The following is a 13,501-nucleotide window of genomic DNA, read 5'->3' on the forward strand; positions in this document are numbered from 1 at the left end:
GTGAGTGCTCAGTCACTGGTTACGTCGGGCTCCGCGGGATGGCGGTACTTGTCCGTGTAACATCTCTGTCGACACCGTGCACCGTTAAGAATCGGGTTGAAAAGGAGCAGACGACGCACGCCACCGGACCCACCAACGTTTTCTTCTTTTTTTTTTTTTTTTCCGGCGTGAGGGCGCAGTGGCACAAGCCGCGCCATGTCCGTGGCGCTTCGGCCATGTCTGTGGCCACCCGCCGCGGTGGCTCAGTGGCTAAGGCGTTGCGCTGCTGAGCACGAGGTCGCGGGTTTGATTCCCGGCCGCGGCGGCCGCTTTTCCGATGGAGGCGAAAAGCAAAAATGCCCGTGTGTGCGAGATTTCGGCGCACGTTAAAGATCCCCAGGTGGTCGAAATTAATCCGGAGCCCTTTACTACGGCGCGCCTCATCGCCTCCGTTGCGTCGGCGCGTTAAACCCCCACAATCAATCAATGTCTGTGGCCGTTTCGAGTGTTGCCAAGCGAAGAAATTGACAGCTAAACTTTTCAGTGAACACCATCTATACATCACGTTTTCGGATTTCGCGTATCTTTCGTGCGGAGCCCTGGCTCTGGTCTGTCTTCGCTCCACATTTATGTTCCGTATGCATGTTTTTGGGGAGTGGCGGGACATGTATATATGTGGGTCCCTATTTCGACTGGTATCGGGACTTTTGCGCCTTGCGTACCTGTGCGGTTGGTGTTAAGGGAATCCAGAATGTGCCTCCATATCTGAATCTTTGAGAGCCGTTCCCCTTGTATGGTTCTCTGGGCTTCTACGAGCTCACTGAGGGTGTCATGGAGCCCGAACGCTTCGAGGCGTTCGTTCGACGCAGTTACAGGTATACACAGAGCTTGTTTGTGCGCTCTCCTTATCATAGCGCTTATTTTCTTCTCATCTCGCTTGTACCAATCTCATTAGATTGTGTTCTTTCATCCCGCACTCCCTGTTGGCGACGCGCCAGATGAAACGGACTGTTTGGCGGACGCTTTTCTACAGCGCGCACATGTTTTCTATAGTGTGCCCAGTGTCCTGATACCCTGAACCGTCGGGATACGCTGCGTACCTCCTGTGAAAAACTGAATGTGTGCTTGGAGTGACCGAGTCGGTTTGGCGTCCTCTGCTGGTGGGACGGCATATCAGCAGTTCTGATTTTTCGGGGGATCAACTCCTCTCGGTCCTACTTACTCCTCCACAGCCTCAATCGCCCGTTGTAGAGTGTCCTGTACATGCCCGTCGCTACCCCCGGCCACCCAGAGCGTGACATCATCGGCGTACAGGCTGCGATGTAGTCCCTCTCTCTGTTCTTGAAGTTTTTGGAAGGCCCACGATGGCCACGTTGACGAGGACCGAGCCCTGAGACGTTCCTGCTCTCCCGAGCTCCAGCGTGGCGGATTGCACCTCCTCCCCTTACGGCGAGTGTAGCCGTTAATTTGCCCGCTTGGAGCGCCGACGTGAGTCAATAATTCTTGTTCAGATAGAAGGGATTTTGAATGAGAGCCATTTGCGCCGGTGCCCTAAGCAGGCCCGCGTCACCGGCTGGCGGTTTATGCGTGCACGGCTGGGGGTGGGGGGAGGGGGGGAGGGGGATATGAAGCTAGGCTTCATGCCCTTACCAATGACATGCCCGTTGTGCTGGTGGGAGACTTAAACGTGGACGTCTCACGGCCCAGTGCGACCTGTCTGCTGTACTGCGTGGTCGAGGGGTTTGGGTTGGTGCATTACGCAGTAATATGCCTCCGACGCGGGAGAGAAATGGACAAACCCGTGTTTATCCGCTACGATAAATTAGGTCGATCTTGCGAAGTTTCAAGATTGTCTAGGAAATATGCTCCATTGCAAGTTACAAACAAGCGTGTTTTCTCTCGTGCACTTCTTGAACTGCGCGCAGCTTCGCTGGTCATCCTTCTTCACAGAGTGGAAGGGCACTGATTTTCTTTTACTTTATTTAGCTTTACACTTTTTTTTTGCGCGAACCCCTAAACTAAAGAAGAGCATTTGCAATCGAGCCCAGCTTCCACTGCTTTTCCTAAACTCCACAGCGTCCAAAATCGGAGAAATGAAGGCACCGCTTGCAATGGCGAAGTATTTAGGCGATGTTTCTGAAAAAAAAAAAAGCATTTGAAAGCAATTTCCCGGCAGTAAAGCAAAAAAAAAGTTCCCGATTTGCCTGCCGTTATGATCTTGATAGAACGCAAGTTGATCTTACATAATCTCTCGAGTCTCCAACAAAAAAAGAAGGATCAATTTTTCATGCTTCAGTCAAATTGATGCAGCACGGAGGAGGACGCTGGGAAGAAAAGAGCGTTCTCGCGGACAAACGACTTTTTCTCCAGGGAGCCACAAAAACGATGAGAGATATTTATAGCTTAAAAAGAGGCAGCAACGAGAAGAAATGCACGAGGGGTACATCCGTCCAAATGGCACCGGGGGCTTTGTAGAATGATCGCCGCCTCTCGTTTTGCGCCTTTTGTCCGTTCTCTAGTTTCACAGCGGCAGGACAACGCATTGAAGAAAGAAACGGCGGAAGAACGGTGTCATTTTCCTTTCCCGTGCGCACAGAAAGACGAGAAGGAGCGAAGCAGAGCAGTGTGGAAAACTTGGAAGTCATTCAGATTATTATACCCATCGTACGGTAGGTCAGTCTCGAAGGTCGCGAAGGAAGGGCAGGGAAACGTCGAAGCAAGATCGGTCGTCGTGAGAATGATCCCTAACCGTTATCCACCACCGACATGACGGCCTACCCCGTGTGCCCGTTTTCGCTCCACCCAAAGCTTCCTACCTCCCACCAGTGGCGGCTACGGAGGCACGAAAGATCGCATGTCGTGCACTAACAAAAAAATAATGAAAACACTGTGCGACTTTCGTAACGTATACCCCGAAACCCCCCACCCCCGCCCTCTTTCCTCTCCTCCCCCAGAATCTTTCGCTGTGCCCCAAACGACATGCACACGCACTCACGCTCCTCCACGACAAGAAGAGAAACACAGCAGGAAAAAGAAATCCACATGCAACTTACTCGTTACACAGCCAACGGAAACGGAACCTATCCATTCAGGAGTTACAAATGGCTGGCCAAACTTTAAAAATTGGTATTGCCGCGACGCAGCTCCACCATTCTTGCCTCTATTCTCAGTTGCGTGTCCGTCCGCCGAGTAGCCCCTCCCAAACGAAGGACACTGCGACAGCGCCAGTAAAAACGAGCACGTCGGTGGTAGCGCAACTCGATCGACGATTGCAACTAGGAGCGTCTCTCTCTCTCTCTCTCTCTCTCTCTCTCTCTCTCTCTCTCTCTCTCTCTCTATATATATATATATATATATATATATATATATATATATATATATATATATATATATATATATATATATATATATATATATATATATATATATATATATATATACATACGTAGTCCGAGTGGCGCTGGCTACCACCCCCAAGCGCGGGAAACAAAAATACCTTAACATAAATACCCCAGAAAGTGGAGGGGAAAATAGCCCCGCCGGTAGCGTAGTGGTCATCGCACCACACGCGTATTCTAGAGGTCGTGGGTTCGGATCCCACCCGGCGGGCATTTTTTCTCCACTTTCTTTGTCTTTCCAAATTCTTTATCTGTTTCAATGACCTACCACATTCTCCCCTTTGCTTTCTGAGGCTTTCTTGACTGGCAACACTTATTTCTGTCTTAATTCAACGAGCGCCTGATTTCCCAGTCTGATTCGCTATACAGTCGAGTCCACTTAAACGATACCGTTTATAACAATATATCGGATATAATGATGAACCGCTATGGCACCGTCCGCTTTTGTATGCTTTCCATGGGAAAATAAACCGCTGATTACAATGCTCCAGTGCCGCGATATCAGATATAACGATTGAATCCGGTTACAGGAAGCACTGAAAATGCCAGCTGCCGCCGGCTCTCCACGCCAACCACGCCGACACCATGCGCCGCGATACGCCTCGCATCCCGTCCACCCCTCAGAAAACGAGTCACTGCACCGCTCACGAGGAGCGATAGGAGGAGGGGAACAGTTCTCCATCCAAACACCTATCCAGATGCCGCCGCTTTGGCTCCGTCCTTGTGCCAGCTGCTTTGAATTTCACTGGATGCCTCTTCAACTACTTCCGTTTTTCCGCGGATCAAACGTCAGGGCCGATGTTTTGGAAATGTCTGAGTGCCTCACTGAAGAGGCGATCGTTGCGCTGATACGTGCTGCGGACAGCGGTGGCAGTGACAACTCTGACGACGCGGTTGCACAGCCTACTCGGGTAGCACCTTCGCAGGAGGCCCAACACATGACAGTTTCTCAGGGACTTCCGTTTCCACCAAGGACTTCGCTCAGCTAGGCGAAGCACCTATACATGCTCTTGAAAAAGATGTGCGCCAGCTTCATATGCAGCAAACAAAGCTGACCGAGTATGGCTTCTTTTCTACAAATAGGTAGCAGTACAGCCTTGCTTGCCTGCAAATAAAATGTTTTGAGCTCTGTTCTGTCTTTTTATTGAGCAACCCGCATATAACAGTCATCGGTTACAACGATGGGATTTCCTTGGCACTTGGATATTGCTATAAGTGGACTAGACTGTGTACAAGGGTATACAAGGATGCAACGTCTCAACCCGTTTGTAACCCGCCGCGGTAGCTCAGTGGCTAAGGCGTTGCGCTGCTGAGCACGAGGTCGCGGGTTCGATTCCCGGCCGCGGCGGTCGCTTTTCTGATGGAGGCGAAAAGCAAAAATGCCCGTGTGTACGAGATTTCGGCGCACGTTAAAGATCCCCAGGTGGTCAAAATTAATCCGGAGCCCTCCACTCCGGCGCGCCTCACCGCCTGCGTTGCGTCGGCGCGTTAAACCCTACAATCAATCAATCAACCCGTTTGTTTATCTGCCGCAGATAATTGGCGTCCTGCTGCTCACGCAAGCAGGAAGCGAAGACCCGGCTCTGCTATCTGGATTCGACTGCGCACCACTTCCCAGCCACCAAGCGCATCATGTGCGCATTGCGCACTTGGAATCTACGCTCGGCGATTTGCCTGGAAACAGGCCAGCTTCGGTGGCTTCATGCGCTGTCGCAGATCGCCACAACGTGAAGACGGCGCTGCTGGCAGACTGGAGTGGTATAAAGACTGGACACCCCTCAACTCAAGCCACAGGGCACGGCAGCACTGCCAGGATGAAACGTCTCAACCCGTTTGTTTATCTGCCGCAGATAATTGGCGTCCTGCTGCTCACGCAAGCAGGAAGCGAAGACCCGGCTCTGCTATCTGGATTCGACTGCGCACCCCTTCCCAGCCACCAAGCGCATCATGTGCGCATTGCGCACTTGGAATCTACGCTCGGCGATTTGCCCGGAAACAGGCCTGCTTCGGTGACTTCATGCGCTGACGCAGATCGCCACAATGACGCAGATCGCCACAACGTGAAGACGGCGCTGCTGGCAGACTGGAGTGGTATAAAGACCGGACACCCCTCAACTCAAGCCACAGGGCACGGCAGCACTGCCAGGATGCAACGTCTCAACCCGTTTGTTTATCTGCCGCAGGTGTGCAAGCGTTATGGCAAATGTATTCGCTCAAATTACCTATGCCTAATAGTGCTGCCGTGCCCTAGGCAGATGTATGCACAATTGTGTGACATGTGTGCCTGTATTAAGGAATTACTGTTGCTCAGTAGTGATATTGAAACAAACCCGGGACCCGATATGGCCAAGATCATGAAACAGCTTCAAGTAATTGCAGATGACATAAAAGAAATAAAAGAAGAATGGTTGAAATCGATTGAAGCCAAACTAGAACAAGTAACGTTACTGGAAAACAAGATCACGTCCTGTGTCTCCCAAGTAACCAATCTTCAAAAAACCGTTCACTACTTGGAGTTAAAAATAGAAGACTTACAAAACCGGTCTAGAAGGTCAAATTTACTTGTGTACGGTGTACCGGAGGAGGCAGACGAAAACCCTGAAACCCTCGAACAAACTATAAGTGAGCAGATACTTAAAAACATACTGAAGATCAAACCCGTTCCAATAGAAAGAATTCCCAGGATAGGAAAACAAGACGCTCAAAAAACTAGACCAGTCATACTAAAACTCCTCGACTTCCGAGACAAAGCAACCATTCTTAGAAACTGCACTGAACTAAAAGGAACCGCTTTCTCTGTTGGAGAGGACTTCTCAAATAGAGTAAGAAACATCAGAAAAAAGCTTTGGCAAGTTGCAAAAACAAGACAAGAAGCTGGAGACAACGTATTTCTGGTCTATGACAAATTAAAAGTTAACGAAGATGTGTACCGATGGGATGAGGAAACAAATGCTATTGCGCTCATAACTGCTGGCCGTCACAGCATCAACGATGAAAAAAACGACGAAGCGGAAGCACCAGGCGAGCCACAACACCGCAGCCAACGAAATAAGTAACATTTCTTAACATAAACACCCTCAGCATGCTTCAAAAATTAGTACCGCTTGAATCCTTACTTCTTGGAATTGAACCGGACTTCGAAGCTTTGACAGAAACGTGGCTGACAAATGAGATAAAGGATTTTGAGGTAACACCCCCCAACTACGTTATCATTCGTAAAGATAGGCCGACACGTGGTGGAGGCGTGGCCATCTTAATAAAAAAAAGACCTTTCCTTTGAAATACTTCCTGAGGTTACCGGAGTCGAGGCAATATTTTGCAATCTTCTCTTCACTTCTCGCCCAGTATTTGTTGGCTGCGTTAATCGCAGCCCATCTTCAGACAAGGATAGCTTGCAAGCATTGCACACGTATATGCATCGGCACGTACTCGGAGCCAGGCTAATCTTGCTCGGCGATTTTAATCTACCCGATATAAACTGGCAAACAATGCAACACCACAGCGCATGCTCGGATGTGCTCTTTGATATCATGTTGACATTTAATCTCTCCCAAATTGTAAAACAGCCTACCCGTGTTCAAGGGTGCTGTTCTAATGTACTTGACTTAGTGTTTTTAAGCGATCATTTTCCTGCAGATCAAGCACAGATCGTAATTCTTGAAGGCGTATCGGACCATGAAGTTATTCAAGGCTCTGTTTCTATATTTGACATCCCAATACGGTTCAACTCCTTTTCTGCATATCTTGACTTTAACCATGCCGATGACACCAGCATACTTGATCATCTTTTCCATGAACTTGCTTCGTTTGAACTACTTGCGAATGATTCAGACACAAATATAGAAATCCTATGGGCAAGGTTCAAAGCGGTCGTAACACACTGCGTTCTTAACTATGTGCCGGCTAAAACAAAGAAAACAAGAAAACATAACCCCTGGATAACGCGTGAAATTATTCATTCCAAGCGTTAAGTAAAACGCCTCAGAAAAACTTTGAAGGCAAAACCTACACCACAAATTCGGAACAAGTTGAGTCAAGCTCTTGGTAACATAAAATCCCAAATAAAAATGTCTAAAGGAAACTATTTTACGAGAACGCTACCCAACTTTTTGAAAACGTCTCCCCAGAAGTTCTGGAACTACCTCAATCCCAAAAACCGTAATAGGCCCGCGGCCCCGGAAGAAAGCAAAGATAAAGCAAACTCGCTAAATAACTATTTTCAATCTGTTTTCACGGTTGATGACGGAAATGTGCCTGATGTTGACATTTGCAACCCCCATCATATTGAACCACTTGTTGTGACAGAGTCCGGAGTGCTTAATTTGTTGTTAAAATTAGATACTAAAAAGGGTGCCGGTCCGGACAACTTGCCGAACGAATTTTTTAGGAGATATGCTGAATGGGTAGCCAAATACTTGTGCATACTTTTTAATAAGTGCCTATCAACCTGTTCCCTCCCCCAAGAATGGAAAATCGCAAAGGTAGCCCCTGTTCATAAATCTGGTAGCGAAGCTGACCCATCAAACTTCAGACCCATCTCACTAACCAGCACAACCTGCAAACTACTGGAACACATAATTCTTAAACATCTAACATTGTACCTTGACCAGAATCGCATCTTATCGCCGTTAGAACACGGTTTTCGCAAAGGACTATCCACAGTTACCCAACTCGTTGAACTAATTCACGACATCTCCCTCAATGTAGACAGCAGAAAACAAACCGATTTAATTCTATTGGATTTCTCAAAGGCTTTTGATCGGGTGCCACACAAAAAAACTAGTAAGAAAATTAGAAGCAACAATAGGCACAGGTCCACTTACTGACTGGATAGACAATTATCTGAGTAACCGAACGCAGCACGTGCAAGTCAATCGCGAAAGTTCTACCATAGCCAATGTTACGTCAGGTGTACCACAGGGCAGTGTTTTGGCGCCCATTTTATTCCTGATTTTCATTAATGATTTACCTGCTGGCATTGGTGTTAATGTGAGGCTTTTCGCCGATGACTGTATACTTCACCAAGAAATTAACGCCCCAGAAGATCATGTAAAATTGAACAATGCCTTGAAGTACATATCTAGCTGGTGTGCTCTCTGGCAAATGACCCTGAATGTTAAAAAATCGGCTCTCTTGAGGATAACTAGAAAAAAGCATGTATCTGAATTCGTTTACGTTATAAATAACTCTCCCCTTCCGGTAGTGACTGAACACAAATATCTAGGTTTAACTTTAACACAAGATTTTAGATGGGATATCCACATTAGCCATGTCACATCAGCTGCATTAAAACGACTGTTTTTCCTTCGTAGAAGTATCGGTTCTGCACCACATGAAACGAAACTTCTCGCCTACAAAGCATTCGTAGACCCGCCTTAGAATATGCAAACGTCGCGTGGTTTCCCTTTACAAACAATCTCATAAATGCCCTAGAACGAATACAACGAAAAGCGATAAGATTTGTTTATAACAAGTACAGAATAACAGACTCACCCACAGAACTTTAAAAAAAAACAGGTCTCTTAACAATAAAAAACCGCGCTAAACTGGCACGTCAGAAATTCCTGTATCAATTAATTCACGAACAGCTAAACATAGACAGTTCAAAGTACATGTCATACGCAGAAACAAGGCCAACACGACAAAAGCATTCACAGACACTGAATGAATATCAGTGCCGTACTGACTGTCTGAAATATTCTTTTTTTCCACTAGCAATTAGTGAGTGGAATAATTTGCCAATTAGTATAACAAACAGTCAATCATTGGAAACTTTTTCATCCCTGCTTGAATGTTACTTATTGTTTTTGGAATGACAAACTGAGTTTTTTTGTACACTGTTTGAAGTGCTCACTATTCTTTTTTCAGTGCTAGTTGGTATTGATGTCCTATGGTATTGATGTAGTTATAATTGTAGTCATGTAGTCATAAAATGTATTGCAGTCGGTTTTGTTTCACTCCTATTGCAATGATTATCCTTTGTATAAATCTTGCACTTCCACAATGTATGTGCCCCTCCTGCAATAATCCCTAATTGGGATTGGCAGTATGTGTAAATAAAATATATATATATATATATATATATATATATATATATATATATATAGATAGATAGATAGATAGATAGATAGATAGATAGATAGATAGATAGAAAGAAAAAGAGAGAGAGAGAGAGACAGAGAGAGAGAGAGAGAGGGGGGGGGGTCGCGGGTTCGATTCCCGGCCGCGGCGGCCGCTTCTCTGATGGAGGCGAAAAGCAAAAACACCCGTGTGTACGAGATTTCGGCGTACGTTGAAGACCCCCAGGTGGTCAAAATTAATCCGAGCCCTCCACTACGGCGCGCCTCATCGCCTGCGTTGCGTCGGCGCGTTAAACCCTACAATCAACCAAATCAATCAATTAGAGAGAGAGAGAGAGAGAGAGAGAGAATTAGGCAATGCCAATGTATTTGCCTGCACAACTTCAAAAACACCTATTTCCTCCCCTCTCGCCTTTTCCAACGAAATAACTTCTGCCGAGACAGACTGCCTTCGCTCCTTCGACTCCGCGGCTCACATAAGCGATTGCCACATGCTTCACCAAGAGGTTATTCCGACGCAAACCAGGACAGATTGGCACCACGCAATTGAGCTTCTCTATCTTTTTTTCCCTGCTTTTGGCTCCCGTGGGTGTCGGGGAGAAGCTATACCTTATTGCGCCGTTATGTAGCAAAGATCGGGCGCGGCAATGAGAAAACAAGCGAACAAAAAGGCTGCTAAATTGCCAATATGCGACACCTTTCGCGCCCGACATACAACACACTTTCTCGAGTATACCGCCAAACGGTTCCAATTTCCTTCGGGGTGTCTCCGAACTTAATAAATAGTCGTCGCTCACTTCCAGAGCAGAACGAAAGAAAAAAAACAGATGCTTTGGGTTGTACAAGGTCGAAGCAAGAAAGCCGGGCTGTGCGACATCTCAGCAGGCAACGAGGGCAGGGAGTGTGTCCCCGGATCCACTGCGTACGCCCAACGTTGGCGTGAAAACTTCTCGCCTGATCCAGCTATCGTGAAAATAAAAGTAGGCGATGGCGCGCTACAGCGAGAACTAAAGCGAAAGGCGGAAAAGCAATACGCGAGGTATGCTGTCATGAAGGAAGGAGATCAGAGAAAGGAACGAGTGTTAACCAGGCTACAGCCTAGTTTGCTACCCTGCCTCTGGGGAAGGGAAGAATAAGCATGAAGGCGAAAGAAAGAAAAGGCGAGAGAGAGGTAAGCACTGCATTAGGGCACTAGACATTCAAGCTCAGTCAGTGTCACTGCAGCCTTTTGTGCAAGTCCATCGTCCTCAGAAAGCGTATTAAATAACAAAGAAACTTCGTGGCCATGGCTTGCCGAGCAAGATCAGCTTCCATGCTAACCAAGCGCACGACGTCTTCTTCTGATGCAAGCGGCCACGCTGCCATCGGGCTCCCACTAGAAGCTACACCGCGGTTTTCGCCCCCCAAAGCTCTCCCCAACTCATATCAACGACGTGTGTGATCGCGCTGTACACAGCCGGGCATCAAAATCTCGGCTGAGCGGAGGTCCGTCCACGTGTGTTATCAAATCAGGGACAACTGGCCTCACTCGGGTTGAGGCCACCGTAAGAATAACATCGTGGCCTATCACCGATAGAGCGGTTCTCGCCGCCCGCTCGCAGCATCCGTACAATCCACCGGGGTCTGTGGAGTGCCGATCAGCGCGTTGGCACGTTCACATCGCTCCGCGGAAAGGGCAACGCGTTCACCTAACTTCGCCCACCTGGACTCGAAAGTGCTTTGAACCGACACAGCTAAGGGTATACTCCCCCAGCGCCTCAAGTTTGTAGCAGGGAATACGCGCGCTCATTATTTTATGGGACGGTGAATTGGGAGAAAAAGGTAGGCCTGTTAGGTTTAACTCGACCCCACCTCGTCCCCACATTACGGGAAGGCGTGGTGCGCTTTCGCCCGCGACCCACAGCGGCCATGCCGGCCACGTACGTTCAAGATGACGGACGTTTGTTCAGCGAGCAAAAGGAACATTCCGATGAAGTGTTTCAGATTTTTCTGCGACGACTAAGGTCAAGAAACGCTACCTGAAGCCAGAGGTTTGGAACTATGAGTTCTAAAGTTTTTGCCTCCAGACGGAAAGACGATGCGTATACTTAAAAGAACGCTGAAATAAATACGGATTGCAGGGTTTACTTGGGAGATAGATGTATTAGTGCATTCCAAGTTTCCTCACCCCTCAAATGTGCACTAACTTTAAGCAACGATTGCTAAATTGTTCTTGCAATTTTTTTTTTGTAACGAAAGTTCTAGGTGACGCTGTGTCCGGGAACAGTGACACCATAAATTCCAGATATGAGCCCCACCAGACTAAACATCCAAGTTGCCTCGATGCGTATGAATTCCGCGTGTTTTACCACCGAGTGCAATCATTCTTGGGTGGGAAACCTCTTGACGTTTTCGCCGCCTGAGGTTTCAATGGACCTCGCCGCACCACATCAAGTTAGCTGGGGGGTGAGTTCAGAGACAGCGAGTTGTTCAGTGAGTGAGGTCAGAGGTATTGACCTTAACCTCAGCCGACGAGTTTGAGGATGAGTGAGGTTAAAGTTCAAGTCGAGATGATCATCTAGAGTCCCGCAAGGCTGCGTGCTGGCCCCAATTTTGTTTCTTCTCTTTATTAATGACCTGCCCACAAATACCAAGGTGAAAATCAAATGATTCGCGGACGACTGCATGCTCTATCGGGAAATAAACTCAACCGACGACCATGCAGCTTTAAATACTGCTTTAGAAGATGTTTCCCACTGGTGCAGTAAATTTCACATGTCACTCAATGCAAACAAGTGTACATTCTTGTCGGTAAGTCGAAAAAAAAACTAGGTCACATTTTTACTACACTATAAATAAATGACATTCACATAAATAGAGTAAATCAGCATAGACATCTTGGAATTATCATAACTGAAGACCTAAGATGGGGCGCACACATAAGTTACGTTACTTCCGCTGCCCTACGCCGCTTGCTTACACTTAGATACCAGCTCCGACAGGCGCCGCCTCCTTTATAGCTCCTTGCATACACTTCGCTTGTGCGATCATTACTTGAATTTGGTAATATCATTTGGTCACCATTCACAAAACAGCAAATAACTAAACTGGAAGGAATACAAAGGAAAGCTATGAGGTTCATCTATAATGGGTACAGACATTCAGATTTTCCGACTGAACTAATTAAAAACGCTGGCTTACTTACTCTCATGAATAGAACAAGGTTAGCACGTGCGAAATTTATGCATGAATTAATTCATGGTCACCTAAACATTGATGTCTCTACCCATCTCACGTTTGACCTAACCAGAACAACACGCCAAAAATACCCAATGAGACTTAACGAATACTCATGGAATAAACTAGACCCGAATATTTCCATCACTACCGAATTAGCGAAGTTTTTAACCCTGGTCGAAAATGAACTTTGTGTTATGCAAGCGGAGCCACTTAGTTGATTCTCATTTGTCTGTTTGTGCGTATATTGTACTCAGCGAAGTATCATGTTATCACATTCTTTCGTCTGTGTATAGTTGTGTTTAAGCTATATTTAGTACTGAATTCAGGAGAAGAGAAAATACTGTGGTGATTCTTGATTATGTTTTCTCAGTGTGTGTTTCGTTGCCCTTAATTGAATTACTTAGCCGTATTGTAGTTTCTTACTGTAGTTTTTTTTATTATTGTTGTGTTTCTTGATGCATATGCCAATGTGTCAACCATAATTCAATGTCGATGCATTTATTTTGTTACGACAACTTTTGTTTACTCTTCGTTTTATGCTTTTCTTGATCTAAAAATTTAAATGATCCGATTATGTTAGCTTTATTGTGTCCTTATCGATACATGTGTCTCTATTGTGTACTTATTCGAAATTTTATGTTCACGCCCTTCCTGCTAAAATCCCCGATGGGATTGGCAGTATGTCAAATAAATAAAATAAATACTGTGATTCGTGCGTACACTTTTCCAACATATCGTTACTTTTATAGCGGATTAGAAAATTCATTGAAGCAAAATTTTTAAGCAAATCACCTCTACTAATGTGCTCACAAAGTTTTCTATATT

General features: G+C 46.5%; 1 protein-coding gene and 1 pseudogene across 1 annotated transcript in view; one reads left to right on the top strand and one right to left on the bottom strand.

Annotated features, from left to right (window-relative positions):
- Nucleotides 1-13,501, bottom strand: part of LOC144140195 (phosphatidylcholine:ceramide cholinephosphotransferase 2-like) — a 301,789-nt gene that overhangs the window by 188,150 nt on the left and 100,138 nt on the right. The gene's annotated exons all lie outside the window — the stretch shown is intronic.
- On the top strand, nt 5,192-6,485 carry LOC144156089 (uncharacterized; annotated as a pseudogene).

The sequence above is a fragment of the Haemaphysalis longicornis genome, unplaced genomic scaffold (assembly GCF_048455015.1).
Source record: "Haemaphysalis longicornis isolate Haplotype H1 unplaced genomic scaffold, Haemaphysalis longicornis Haplotype H1 scaffold_1, whole genome shotgun sequence".
NCBI lineage: Eukaryota > Metazoa > Arthropoda > Arachnida > Ixodida > Ixodidae > Haemaphysalis > Haemaphysalis longicornis.